We start from the raw sequence: 15,981 nt of genomic DNA, 5'->3' as shown, positions 1-15,981 counted from the left end.
TAAAGGAAGAAGCAAAACCCAAATATTCAGCGATGTAACACTCACAATGTCAGGATTTAATACAAATTACTAAGCACACACAAAAGGCAGCAAATTTTGATCCACAAACAGAAGGAAAATCAGTTAACACAAACAGACCTAGAAATAACAAAGATGATGGAACTAACAGACAATGACATCAAAACAGTGATTATAAATATGCACAAGGATTTAAAAGAAGACATGAACATAAAGAAGACAGAAGTAGAAGATATTTTTAAAAATAGAATTTCTCTAACTGAAAATATAATATCTGAAATGGAAAATGTACTTAATGGGCAGATTAGACACTGCAGCAGATAAGATCAGTAAATTAAAAACAAGGAAACTATACAAACCAAAGCACAGACAAAAAAATGTGAGAGGGGGTTGAGAAAGAGCCTCAGTGACCCATGAGGCAATATCAAATAGTTTAACATCCATGTAATGGGACAGAAGAAAATGTTTGAAGATATAATGGCTAATTTTCTCCCAATTTGATAAAAACTGTAAACCTACAAATTCAAGAAACTCAGTAAACTTCAAGCTGGCTAAACATAAAGATGACTACACCAAGGCACATCATAATCAAATTGCTTGAAATTTAAAAGTAGTGAGAGAAAAAAGACATATTAAATATAAGGGAACAAAGATAAGAATTATTAGAGGGGTGCCTGGGTGGCTCAGTTGGTTAAATATCCAACTCCTCATTTCAGCTCAGGTCATGATCTCAGGATTGTGAGATCAAGCCCCCTGTGGGACTCTGCACTGGGCATGGAGCCTGCTTAAGATTCTCTCTCTCCCTCTCCTTTTGCCCCTCCCCCCTCGCTCGCATGCATGTGCGCTCTTTTTCTTTAAAAAAAAAAAAAGAAGGAAAGAAGAGAGAGGAATTATTAGAGAGGTTTTCCCAAAAACAATGTAAGCCAGGAGACATTGGAAGAGCATTTTGAAAATGTTGAAAGTATGTGTCAACATAGACTTCTATATCTAGTGAAAATGTTTCTCAAAATGAAGACACGATACTGTTCCTTTTTAGAAAAACAGAAGCTGAATGAATTCTGAGGGTTAAAGGAACTTCAGACTAAAGGAAAATGATACTGGATGGAAACGAACCTACAAGAGTTCTAGAAATGGTAAATATGTGGGTAAATATTCAAAGACTTTTTCTTATCAAAAAAATTTCTTTAAAAGGTAACTGGCTGTTTAAAGCAAAAATAAGAATATATTATGGGGCTTATAACATACATAGAAGTAAAATGTATGAGAATAACACAAAGGGGGGGGAGCCTGGGTGGCTTAGTCGCTAAGCGTCTGCCTTCGGCTCAGGTCATGATCCCGGGGTCCTGGGATGGAGTCCCACATCGGGCTCCCTGCTCCGCGGGAAGCCTGCTTCTCCCTCTCCCACTCCCCCTGCTTGTGTTCCCTCTCTTGCTGTGTCTCTCTCTGTCAAATAAATAAATAAAATCTTTAAAAAAAAAAAAAGAATAACACAAAGGAAATGGGAGTAAACTGTTGTCAAGTTCTTACATTATATGTGACATGGTATAATACTCAAATGTAGACTTTTTTTTTAGATTTTATTTACTTATTTATTCTTAAGTAATCTCTACTCCCAACGTGGGGCTCAAAAATATATATTATTTCGAAGTACTCATGGAACATTCACTAAGATAGACCATTTTCTGGACATAAAACAGATCTTACTAAATTTAAAAAGATTGAAATCATACAGAGTATACTCTCTGACTACAACAAAATTAGATTAAAAACCTAACAAAGAGCACATCTGGAAAATCCCCATATTTTAGAAAATTTAATGCAGTATTTCTAAATAGTCTGTGAGACAAAGAAATATCACAAGGTAAAACAAAAAACTCTTTGACTGTAAGAAAAGGAAAACGCAATATTAAAATCTGTGGGATCTAGCTAAACCAGTACCTAAAGGGAAATATATAACTAAATGTTTATATTAGAAAAGAAGAAAGGTCTCAAATCAATGTTCTAAATTTCCATATTAATGAGCTATAAAAGAAGAGCAAAATAAACCTAAAGTAGAAGGATTAAATAATAGAGTAGAAATCAATGAAATAGAAAATAAACAATAGAGAAAATCAATAAAATCAATAAAATAAATTTGATAAACCTCTAGCTACACTGATTAAGAAAAACTGAGGAAGGGACACTTTGCTGGATCAGTTGGTAGAGCATGTGACTCTTGAACTCAGGATCATGAGTTCAAGCCCTACGTTAGGGGTAGAGATTACCTAAAAAAGAAAAGAAAAGAAAAAAACAGAGGGAAGACACAGATTATAAATATCAGGAATAAAACAGGAGACATAATTACAGATTCAAGAGACTTTAGAAGGTTACTAAGAAAAACTACAAACAGCTTTTGTATTAGGGCACCTGGGTGGCTCAGTTGGTTAAGCGTCTGCCTTCGGCTCAGGTCATGATCCCGGAGTCCTGCTCGGCAGGGTGTCTGCTGCTCCCTCTATCCCTCCCACCTGCTTGTGATCTCTCTCTCTCTCTCTCTCACAGTCTCTTTCTCTCTCAAGTGAATAAATAAAATCTTTAAAAAAACCCAGCTTTTGTATTAATAAATCTGACAACTTAGATAAAATGGACAAATTCCCAAAAGATACAAGTTACCAAAACTGACACATGAACACAAAATGTGAATAACCCTAGTTCTATTAAAGAAACGAATTTATAATTAAAAGCTTTCCTCTGAAGAAAACACCAAGCTCAGATGGCTTCATTGGTGAATTCTATCAAACACTGAATGAAGAAGTTATACCAATCTTAAAAATTTCAGAAAATAGAGAAGGACACACTTTTTAATTCATTTTATGGGGTCAGGATTACCCTGATATCAAAGCCATACACAGACATTATAAGAAAAGAAACCAACAGAAAAATGTATCTCAAAACATAAATATAAAAATTTTTAAAATATTAACAAATTGAATCCAGTGAAGTTGGTTTAACCTTTGAAAACCAATCAATATATTTCATCACGAAACGATGAAAAAAAGAGAAAAAATATTTGATCATTTCAGCAGATTCAGAGGAAGCACTTGACAAAATTAAACATTAGTAATTCTCAAAAGCTAGAAATAGAAAAGAATTTTCTCAATCTGACAAAGAGCATGAATGAAAAACCTACAGCTAATACCTTATTTAATGGAAACACTTTCCCTCCAAGATCAGGAACAAAGCAAGTATGGTTGCTTTTACCAGTTCTGTTCAGCATTATATTGCAGATCCTAACCTGTGCGCTGTGGCAAGAAAAAGAAATAAAAAGCATGCACACTGGAAAGAAAAAAGTAGAACTGTCTTTGTTTGCAGACAACATGATTGGAGTGTGTATATAGAAAAATTTTAAGGAATTTAGGGGAAAAAAACTATTAAAACTAATAAATGATTGTAGATATTTTGCAGGAGATAAGAAAAAAATTGAATATATTTCCATGTATTAGCTGTGAATAATCAGAAAATAAAAATTTAAAAATACTATATAGTGGTATCTGGCTGGCTCAGTTGGAAGAGCATATGACTCTTGATCTCAGGGTTGTATGTTCAAGCCCCATAAAAAATCGGGGCACCTGGATGGTTCAGTTGGTTAAGTGTCTGCCTTGGGCTCAGGTCATAATCCCAGGGTCCTGGGATCCAGCCCTGCATTGGGCTCCCTGCTCAGTGGAGAGCCTGCTTTTCCCTCTCCCTTTGTCCCTCCCCCTCACTTGTGCTCTCTCTCACTTTCTCGCTCTCTAGCTCAAATAAATAAATAAAATCTTTAAAAAAAAATAAAATAAAATAAAAAAATCTTACAAAACACTGCTGAAGAAATTAAAGGAGACCTAAATATATGGAGAGGTATAACATGTTCAGGAATTGCAAGATTTAATTCTCTCCAATTTGATATTAAAGAAACGGAATTCAGAAAATTCAGAGCAATTTCAATCAAAATCCCACCAGATTTTTTTGGTATAAGTCTACAAAAAAGATGATTCTAAAATTCACAGGAAAGTGCAAATGACCTGGAATAGCCAAAACATTTTGAGAAAGAATAGTTGGAGGACTTATTTGAATTTAAGATTTATTGTAAAAACCATAGAAGGCTCTTAATGATAGAAAACAAACTGAGGTTTGATGGAGGGAGTTGGGTAGCTGTTGGGCTAAATGGGTATTAGGAAGGGCACTTGTGATGAGCAGTGGGTGTTACATGTAAGTGAGGAATCACTAAATTCTTTTTTTTTTAAAGATTTTATTTATTTATTTGACAGAAAGACAGGAGAGAGGGAACACAAGCAGGGCGAGTGGAAGAGGGAGAAGCAGGCCTCCCGCCGAGCAGGGAGCCCGATGTGGGGCTCGATCCCAGGACCCTGGGATCATGACCTGAGCCCAAGGCAGACGCCTAACGAGTGAGCCACCCAGGCGCCCCAAGGAATCACTAAATTCTACTCCTGAAACTAATGTTACACTATATGTTAACTAACTAGAATTTAAATAAAAACTTGAAGAAAAAAAGATTTATTGTAAAACTGGTAATCAAAACAGTGTGGTATTGATATAAGGATAGACAATGGATCAGAATGGAGAGCTCGGAAATAGACCCACTCATTTGATCAATTGATTTTTTAAAAAGATTTATTTATTTACTGGGGGGGGGGGCAGAGGGAGAGAGAGACTCTCCAGCAGATTCCCTGCTGAGCAAGGAGCCCCATGCGGGGCTCGATCCCACAACCCTGAGATCATGACATGAAGTGAAATCAAGAGTCGGATGCTTAACCAACTGAGCCACCCAGGTGCCCCTGGTCAATTGATTTTTTTCCCCAAGATTTTATTTATTTACTTGAGAGAGAGAGAGAGAGCACATGAACAAGAGAGCACAAGCAGGGGGAGCAGCAGTGGGAAAGGGAGAAGCAGACTCCCCACTGAGCAGAGAGTCTGACATGGGGCTCCATCCCAGGACCCTGAGATCATGACCTGAGCCGAAGACAGCTGCTTAACCAACTGAGCCATCCAGGCCCCCCAATTTTTAATAAAGGTGTCAAGGTAATTCAATGTTGGAAAGGATGCTCTTCTAACCAATTGTGCTGGAACAATTGGAAATCTATTGGGAAAAAAATACCTTTGACCCTCACCTCACATATATACAAAAATTAATTTGAGATAGAGCCAAGACTTGTCTAGAAGAAAACCTAAGAAAAAATCTTCACAACATTGGGGCAGGTAAAAATTTCTTAGGCAAGTTACAAAAGCAGAAGCCATAAATTTTTTAAATGGTGAATTTGATTTTGAAATTTAAAACTTCTGCTCTTAAAAAAACTTCTATTTGAAAGACACTATTAGGCAAATGAAAAGACAATACACTGACCATGAGAAAATATTCGCAAATACATATATCTGACAATGGAATTGTATAATCCTTTGTATAGACTGAGAATTCTTACAGTTCAATAATAAGACAATTTAATTTAAAAATGGACAAAAGATTTGAACAGACACCTCACAAAGAAAGATATTCAAATGACCAATATGCGTATGAAAAGTTGCTCAACATCTTTAGTCACTGTGGAAATGCAAATTAGAACCACCAAATAAGATACCACTATGCTCCCACCACAATGGTTCATAGAGAAAAGACTGACACAGTACCACATGTTGGCAAAATGTGGAGCGACTGGAATTCTCATACATTGCTGGTGGAAGTGGAAAATGGTCCAACCACTTTGGAAAACAGTTTAGTAGTTTCTTATTAAGCTAAACATACACTTACATAAAATCTAGAAATTACGTTCCTAGGTACTCACCCAAGATAAATGAATATGTATGTTCTCACAAGGGCTTGTACACAGATGTTCATAGCAGCTTTATTCATAATAGCTAAAAACTTGAAACAACCCAAATGTCTATCAGCTGGTCAATTATGGTATGTACTATTAACCTTAAAAATAAAACTGCCAGGGTGCCTGGGTGGCTCAGTCGTTAAGCATCTGCCTTTGGCTCAGGTCATGATCCTAGGGTCTTGGGATAGAGTCTCACATCAGGCTCCTTGCTCAGCGGGGAGCCAGCTACTCCCTCTGCCTGATGCTCCCCCTGCTTGTGCTCTCTCGCTCTCTGATGAATAAATAAATAAATAAAATGCTAAAAAGAAAAGAAAAGAAAAAGAAAAAGGAATGAACTACTGATATATGCAACTTCAGAATTCTTGGGGAGCATATATTCATATTTTAGTTTCTTCACATTCTTTACATGTTATTCTATTAGACTTGTTATCTTTTTCTTACTTAGTCATGGGAATCTCTTGCACGATCTATATATTTGCTACTTAGAGTGTGGTTAATAGCCAGCAGTATTGGTATTAAGTGGAGCTTGTAAGAAATGCACAATGTTAGTCCTGCCCCAGATCCAGGGAATCAGGACCTACATTTTAACAAGATTCCCCAGATGTTTATTCTTCTATGTTTCAAAATGTGCCGCCCTTGACTCATTATTTCAGGATTTGGTAATATTATTTTCACCCACAATCATATATTTTTTGACTTAAAAGATTTTCATCACGCCCTACCCTCCAGATTTTATCTATTACATAAAGATCACTATTGTCATAAGTAAGCCCCTCATCTCTTCCCTGGGCTGTCCCTAACTTCATTATGTCTTAGAGAGAAGAATCTAGGAGTGAGTCCTTATCCTATGCCTAGCCACACCACTGCTCTGTAAACATTCTAGTATTCTTGTGCTCCCTGCACCAAAGAGCAGAGCCCTGCCCTCTAATGACAGATATAAAAGAACGAAAAGTCAGTCCCTGCCTTTTGGGATCTCCCAGTCTAGGGTCTAGTTTGGGAAAGCCCCCGCCCCCTGCAAGCAACAACAAAAGACTTAAGCACACATGATAAAGTAATGTCTCAGAAGTGGCAGAGCAGTATGGTGACACTGTATTTGTAACTGACGCGCGGTCATGGAGCAATAATAGAGTTGTTACTACTGGATTGTCTGTGAACAGGGAGTTTTATGTGGAGTTTAGAGAAACCAAAGTTTAAGTCGTTACTGTGCAATTTATTAGTTAAGTAATCTTGGGGACATGCCTAATCTTTCCAAATACCAGTTAACTCTTCTGTAAAATGTAGATAATACTAATATTGCCTTAAAGTTTTTTTTAATGTTAACTGAGATGATACATGCAAAACCCTAAGCACAATGCCTGGCACATAATAAATATTCAAGGAACCTGAGCTAATATTATTATTATGAGAGAAATTTGAGTTACTGGAAAGAGGAGACCATTTTTGATCTGAAGGGGTGATGTTTTGCATGAGTATGTCATGTATGGAACAGAAGAAGCAGGGAACTTGAACCAGAGAAGAGATTCCATTTAGAAAGACATTAGAGGGAGGGGTGGGTGTGTGTGTTGGGGGGAGCAGCACAAGAGGTGAGTTAAGGCCACACCAAGGAGCTTTGATTTGATATGATGAACATTAAAACGACTTTTGCAGATTGTTGATTTCTTACCAGTGACTGGTTAATTTAAAGGGGGAGAAAGACTGGATGCATGAAAGACGGTTAGGAGTCTGTTGTGATAATCTGGACATGACCAATTTGGTTCTAGACCAGGTTTAGAACTGTATAAATGGTAAAGAAGGTATACCAGATTCAGTTGATGGGCCAGGCTAGGTCAGATTCATGTCAGATGCATCTTGCTTTGCCCTCTGGCTGGTGTGTCTGTTGTTGCTGGAGGGTCAGGGAGCTCAGTTACAGCTGAACAATATCCCTCATGTAGTTTGTGGGCATACATAGACTGGCCTTACTCTATGCTGTGCATGCATCTTTCGTCCCTTACCCTGGTGCTTCCCTGTCGCCACTGATGCTTAAAAAGCTTGCGCACAAGCTTTTTATAGGGGCGCCTGGGTTGCTCAGTTGGTTGAACATCCGACTCTTGGTTTCAGCCCAGGTCATGATCTCAAGGTCGTGAGACTGAGTCCTGTGCGGGACTCCATGCTCAGCGCAGAGTCTGCTTGAGATTCTCTCCTTCTGCCCCTCCCCTGCTCGCTCATGCACCCACTCTCTCTCTCTCTTTCTAAAATAAGATGAATAAAATCTTTAAAAAATAGAAGCTTGTGCACAGTACATATGTATACAATATGCAGAAGTGCAGAGTAGTTAACACCTCAAGGAATAAAAATTGAATAATAGGAGCTAGAAGTCAATCTTTCTCCTACTTTCCCCTAAATAGACTGTTTGGGGATGTAGTTGCTTCATGTGCTCTGTAAGAAAACATCTTCCCATGTGAAGCAACCAGCTTTTCGAGGAGCTCTGGTCAGCTATGTAACACATTCCTTTTGATGTGCTCTTTCTTTTTTCCTGCATTGTTTTCCTTATCCTACACTCTTGCTTCCCTGGGATTGCACTTCTCAGTAAAGTATTATCACACAAACTTCTACTTTAGGCTCTGGTTTCTAGAGCCAAGAAATCAGAAGAAAGAACAGGAGAATCCAATGGAGAACAAGCTGGAGGAATGAGAAGGATTCAGTAATGGCTTGACTGTATAAGGCAAATATTAAGGGAAATTTAAAAATTAGCTCCAAGTTTGTGGACCTGAGGGCCTGGGAATGGAGGTGGGTAAAAGTATTCTTTAAAGCAGTGAGGAGATAGGGAAATAAGAGTCAAGCCTGGTGCTCCTTAATGTGTGGGGACTTAACGATGTCTGTATCACTAACAGGTGGTTCAAAAGTCTCTGGTCTCCTGGGTCAGAGTCCTTCCCTGTATCCTCGTATTACTATCTGATATGTGTACATTTGCAACGGGGTTTGAACAAGCTGGGTTTGGCTCTTGGTCGTTTTATGGCGTAAAGCTGAATAAAAAGATGCAGTCAAGACAGACTTATGAAATCATCTTTTTTTCCAGCCTGTTAATCAACAACAAGTATCCGCTCCGATTGCAAGTGGGTTCTCTGAAGTTGAATATTCAAGAAACACTAGGCCTCAGACTTATCCTCTAAGGACATGAAATACGGGTAGAAAGGGCAGTTTACATGAGAATGAAAAGAACCTGAATTTGTACACAAGCAAGCAGATCTAGTCGGACTGAAGTATCCAGTTTGCTGTCCACCCTCAAGTAGCTCAGATTTAACAGTGCTCAAAAGCACAGCCTTGGGACGCCTGGGTGGCTCAGTTGGTTAAGCGACTGCCTTCGGCTCAGGTCACGATCCTGGAGTCCCGGGATCGAGTCCCGCATCGGGATCCCTGCTCGGCGGGGAGCCTGCTTCTGCCTCTGACCCTCCCCCCTCTCATGCTCTCTGTCTCTCATTCTCTCTGTCTCAAATAAGTAAATAAAATCTTTAAAAAAAAAAAAAAAGCACAGCCTCTCTGCTTCCTCTAAACCTGCTCTTCCTTTTGAAGTCCCTACTTCAGTGAGGGGCATTCAGTTGTCTGCGCCAGAGGCCTGATCATTATTCTTGACTCCTTCCTCTCCTTTCCTCTCCTTCTCCTCCATTATTTGAACGACGAACCCCTCTCCACCTTCAGTATTTCTCAAATCTACTTCTAGGGGAGGCAGCCTGTATTGATGGGGGTTTGTGCTAATAATCTTCCAGTTTAGAGATCCCCATGGTGAAGACTCACGTTCCTCTTCTAGGTGAGTAACATACACTGATTTTCAAACCTATCAAATAAGACCAGGAGTTTGTCTGCACCCTTCCAGCTACGGGAAATTGACAAGAGGCTCTTGAAGGTTGCTGTGCATGTCAAACCAAATGGCAGAGGGGAAAGGTGGTTGAGGCACCCAAGAGACCCTACCCAGTATCTACACAGCCATGTTTCACCGCACATTGTTAGGTTCTCCAAGAGTTGGTGCTTTGTGTGCTGGTCTCAGGATAGTTAGCTGCCAGGGCTCTGGGAAGCAGAAAATTGAGTGGATGAGCTTGATTATTCAAATAAAGTAGTTTGACACCTAAATTACCTGGATAATTGCCTCGTTGTGGTCTATGGTAACCTAAGCCCTAGAACTGCTGGAGCCACAGAAAATCTGAGAGTCATAATAGTCTGTGAGAAACTGAGTGAGGTGTCTGAGGAGGTGTCTGCAGCATAGGAAATGAAAACAGACTGTTCAAAGTGGCAAATGAGTAACATGTTCGTGGTGGTAGGCAAAAAATCAACCCAGGTTGGGAGTGAGTCAGGGGGGCAAATTCTGGCTGGTCTCTGACAATTTTCTCACTGTATTATTTGACCTTGGGTTGATTCATTCCCAAGTAATTCTACGTGGCGTACACTTCCCCCGGCATTTTCAACAATTAAATTTCCATCGTCCAGGAAGCAGCCCCTAGTTCTCCTCACCCAATTTTGGCTTCTTGTTTCTTCTGTGCTCACCAGGGGACTCAGACTGTACTGTTTTTATTTACACTTGTTTATATGTTGCTTTGTAAGTGTTTTAAAGCCATTTTTCTCTGTGTGCCACGTGCCCTTAAGAGGATTTATGTTCTTTCAGATAGTCTCTACCGTAGCCATGTCCCATTTTCCTTTCATTTGCATTTTATAACTCTGTTCATTTGATATTGTCTCATAAAAACCACCATGTAACTTCTTAAAACTTTTCTCCACACATTGCTTCTTTCTGCTGTCGACTCCAAGTACGAAAGCAATGTTATGTGCACATAGGCTAGAGAACATGTGCTGTTAGGTTTTTGCTTTACAGATAATCTGCTCAAAGACAACATCTCAGGAAATCTTTGCATCTAAAAGCCTGGGTTCCTTGTGCATCCTCTGTGACGCTGCTACCAACACAGTCAGCTGAGCCCCTTCCTGTTCCCACAAAACATTATGGACTTTGCCTCACTCTGCTTGGAAAACCCTTTCCCCTTCCGTGCTTGGCAAGTGAGGAAGAACTCATGCTTCAAAATCTAACTCAAATAGTTTAAAACCTAGCTCCCATCCCATCTGCTCCTGTGACACTTTTTACAAACCTCTGCTGAGGTCCATGTCCACTTTATTTTATTTTTTTAAAAGATTTTATTTATTTATTTGACAGAGAGAGACAGTGAGAGAGGGAACACAAGCTGGCAGAGTGGGAGAGGGAGAAGCAGGCTCCCTTTTGAACAGAGAGCCTGATGCGGGGCTCGATCCCAGGACCCTGGGATCATGACCTGAGCCGAAGGCAGACGCTTAATGACTGAGCCACCCAGGCACCCCCCATGTCCACTTTATAATGGTTGTCTGTTTTCATGTTGGACTTTACCAAAATGCATACCTCAAGACCACAGCCTGTTCACCTTTCTAACCACACCACCATGAAATACTGAGTCCTCCACACAGCAGATACTCATAAATGTTAGAGAATAAACACTCAGTGGATAACTTCTTGCATAGAATGTTGACAGTTCTCCGTTCTCCATCCCTTTCCCTCCAAGGTGACTGCCTGGATTAATTCTTCCAGTTTCATTCTTCATAGCCCTCGTCTTCCTCAGGGATCAGTGTTCATCTGATCCTCGCCTGCCCCTGCCATCGTCCCAACTCCCCATTAATGGGCAGGGTCAGAATGGGCCGAGGAGTGGTTTAAGTAAACAATGTGTTTGCTTATAAGATATTTATTCTAATATTTATCTCAGTATTTATTCCACATGTACTATGTGCCAGGGAGACACGTATCCTCTACTTGCTAAGGATACATCAGTTAACAAGACAATCAAAATCCCTGCTTTCATGATGCTTTTATTTTAGGGATTTAGTCTATAGATTAGACAGAGACAGATTGAGAATGGAAAACTGAGATTTTTGCCTGTTGTCTGATAAATTTAATTCCCTTTCTATCTATCTATCTTTATCATCATCATCTATCTCTCTCTCTATCTTTGTTTTCCCACTTTAATTTGGTAATTGAGTTCTATCTGCATGTGGCTTTCTGTCGTCGTATTTCCCAGTAATGAACACCAACACATAAGCCCCTGGCATGCTTAATGGACACTGGCATCTACGTACATACACTACACTTCAATAGTTACCCAGTGTGTATAGTCACTAATCATCAGTTCACCCAAATATCAAACCTCCCAAGAAACAAATGACATGATATGAGATACAAATGATACCCCCTTCCCCTCCGCTAATACATTTCTGTTCAGATGCATTTTCTAACTCATGTGCAGGGGGGGTGCACCTGGAACACACCTGCAGACTTTGGCTTTCCCTCCACTTCACCATCTTCCTTTTTCTGGCAAAGAATGGAATGTGCAAACATGCTCCATTTTGTCAGGGGCAGAATCTCTTTGAAAACTATCATGTACTCACATCGGAACAACTTTCAAAATGAGCTGAACAAGGGGAAGGAGAAAGGGAACAAATACTTAAAGACCATCTTCAATAGGCCAGGCCTTTGATATATTTTACTTCATTGAAACTTTAAAACTATACAAATGGTAGATAGTACTTATGTCTATTTTGTAAATGGAGAAACCAAGATTGAAAGATACTAAGTAATAGTGGCGTTGGGATTTGAACTCAGACCTGACTGGCTCCTGGCTTATGATCTTTCTTTTCACATGCTAGGACTGAACCGCCAGCAGGGAAGTCTGAGTTTTGGGTTTTGTGTTCCTTCACGGTGCAGGGATTGTGTTCTGAGCCAGCGGCAAGGGTTGCGGATCTAGCCCACATCCATGAAACAAAGACTGTAACTTGTAACAAAAGGGCCCCTGTATATTGGCAGCCGACAAAACACTTTCACAGAGATTTAATGACAACATATGCTTTTGTGTGTGGTGCTTTACAATTTCTAAATGCTTCCCATCCATAGGGCCCCTCTGATCTTCACACTAGCCCTCTGAAGGATGCAGTCCATACCCATTTCATATTTAAGAAAATTGAGGGGGAGCAAAAAAAAAAAAGATGAATTTTTACAGAGGAAATGATTTTTCTCTCTGTCACACACACACACACACACACACACACACCCCTACTGGGGCTTCTCATGGGGCTATGCATTTTCTCACAGATCATCTCTGTGAAATGTTAGTATTTTACCCATTTTACAGATGAGGAAATCTTTGAATCAGATGATGAAATGTTGAACTGAGCACTATTTTCTAAAAGCTCAGCTAATTGGCCTCTAAGTCATCCTGAGGGGTGAGTATACTAAAGACTGCCCTAAAGGCTATCAAAGAGGGGGGTTGTTTGACTCAGGGAATGTTTCCTCTAACTCAATCCCTGCTCCTGTAGCTTCCTTCTATTTCCCTGTGGTTTTTATTTCCTCATAAAGAGTGAAGGATAGCTGCTGGTGGTCCTGTGAGTAATAATTCTCAGAGCTCTGAAGTCCATCATGCTGTTGAAGACAGCTATCCCCCAGTCCCCATAATTTCACATTAGAGTGGACTTAACTCCAAGTGTTGCTCAGTAGAGGCTAAGAGCCATAATACAAGTGAGTCCACTCTTTCTCATTCTCTGAATCCGTAAGACATAGTAGCCTTGCAAAAAGCTACTGGCCTGCCCGCCAGTGGTGAGTGTGGACTTGAATAGAGAGTCAGGGAGGACAGAAGGCTTGTGGCCTGGTTTTACCCATCCTTTCAACTTGCCCTCCTCTCTCTCACCTCCTAGCTTGCTTCCCTGGACTTATGACCCTTTCCTTGCTTCTCTCCACAGATCTAAGTTCACTCCTATTTCACTGTCTTCTCCTGCAGCTCCTTGCAAAACACACATGGAGACACTCACATGGAATCTTGTGCATAACCCTTCATTTTAATCCTTTACCCCCTGACTTGGCTTCTCTTGATTTAGTTTCTCCATAGCTTTCTAGCACTTACCTCTGGAGTTCAGTAAAGTGCCTCCTGGTCTGTCCTTGTCTCCCTTTATTGTAGCCCCTGTGTCATGTGTGCCATCCCATCTCCACCATGAGACTGGACTCGATCTGTGGGAAGGGACTGTATCTTCTCCTGCTGCCAGATTTCCCTCTACCTCCTGAACACAAGATGGTCATCTCAGAAGTGACTGGCCTACACCTCATCTGATGATTGTCCAAGTCAGCAAATTATTTCTTAAATTCCTACTTAAGTTCTTGCTCTAATTTTGGATATAAACCCAGCATTTCTCAGGAGCAATTTTTTTTTTTTTTTTTTTGCTTATGACATAGCTCAGGGTGATAAGGGAAGTGTGAGAGAGAAAAAATATGATTCTAAGGATGAACACAATTTCTTGGGCCAATTAACTGAGGCAGTTCACATGTTTATTATGTTTAAACTATTGGGTGATTAATCTAGGGAGTTTTATAGACAGTTTAGTACTCTACCAGCATAAGGAATTAGCCAGTTTATATAAAAAGAGAGAGAAAGAACAGTGAGATATATCTGCATCTGATGATGAATATGGCAAATGAAAGATGGGGACATTAGAAAAATTTCCATAAATTGTATAGTTCAGAATGTGGGTACAAATAGTCAACTCATAAATATTGGCATGTAAATTATCTTCAGAAAATTTAAAATCCTAATCTGACTGTTCCTTGCCTGTCAGCATGCGATGGCCACTCTACCCCTGTTATTCCCAAAGTGGCATTGCAAACCCATTCCAATGATGCTTATGTAAATCATAATGGCTCAGGTAAACTCCTTGGGCAAAGCCAAATTTAAAAATTAGTCTGATAATTTCTAATATTTCATTGTCCACTTCATTTTATTAGCACAGTTGATCAAGAGTTGCTTAAGATTAAACCAAGATTACTGAGTGCCTGGAGAGGCATGGCAGGAGTGTCAAGGTGAGGTCAGTTCACAGGCCACAAAAGAACGAACTTATGTTACTTGAAGTGGATGTGGCTCTATGGACCAGCCCTACACCTTTTCTGTCTACTGCCGGAAATGCCCATTCTGTCCCACACCTTTTTCTCTGACATGTAGCTGATTCAGTCTTTTTGACCTTGCCTTGCCTAGTCTCTGCTTTTCCCACCTCTGCCTTTTCAGGACTCCTACACATACATACTCACACGGAAAAACTCCCTTCTTTGTTCCTCTATTTTGGTCACTAGATGCATATTCATAATGTTAAAGTGCCTTCTGGTGTTGTCAGTTCTGTCATGCAATTGATGATTTTAGTGGGGTGGGGGGGGAAGTGCTTTCCTGAAGGGGCTATTTGATTCAAGTAGCCCAACATAGATCTACCAACAACTTGTTCTCTGTATGCCTTTGCCCCTATTATTTTGTCTCTCTGTAATCTTTCATTTATTCAACAAATATCTATTAGGTGCTTACTATATACTAAGAATTATACTGTACTTATGGTTCAATGGTGACACAATATTGCTGTTTCTCCTAATTACCAGATATTTTAAAAAGCCTAATAAAGAAAGCTATATTAGGAAAAGAGCTGTAAGAAGAAGTTGATTTATTTTTCTCATCCCTGGAGGCTTTATTATTTGGGGGGGAAGGCAGTAGTGAGGTCAGAGACTTCTTCCTCACCTTAGCTCCTGCACTGCATAGTGGAGTAGGGGGGTTGCCTGTCTCATAGCCCCCTCTTCCCATACCTTCTCAACCCTATTTTCTTGCCCCAGACTCCACCCCCAACCAAGAGGGAGGCTGTCACTGTAATTAAGCAGTCTGTAATCAACAAAGTCCCATTAAGAAATAATGAGGCCAGTAATGCAGTGGGTACTATTGATGGGGGATTAGTGAAACTCATGTGGTTTCCTCTAACTCCCCCACTTTCTGAGGAAGTGGGGGTGGAGAAACTGTTGACTCAGCACTCTTAGCATTAATGTCTGTGTTCCCCCTACACTCCCAAATTAACTTCCTTGCTGAAGGGGGAGGTGTTGGATGGGACACAGCTCCCCACTGTGTATGGGAGCGTCTTGCCGGTAGGGTCACATCACAGTCATATCTGTATTCCCCATGCTTGCACATCATAAGTGCCTAATAAATGTTCCATGAATGCTGGGAGAGGGTGGGCTGAAAGCACAGGACCCAAGCGTCCTGCCGTCTTGCTTAAAACTTTCTCA

Source organism: Neomonachus schauinslandi, chromosome 5 (assembly GCF_002201575.2).
Source record: "Neomonachus schauinslandi chromosome 5, ASM220157v2, whole genome shotgun sequence".
NCBI classification, from domain to species: domain Eukaryota; kingdom Metazoa; phylum Chordata; class Mammalia; order Carnivora; family Phocidae; genus Neomonachus; species Neomonachus schauinslandi.
The sequence above is the reverse complement of the archived record's forward strand: the minus strand, read 5'-3'. Positions refer to the sequence as shown.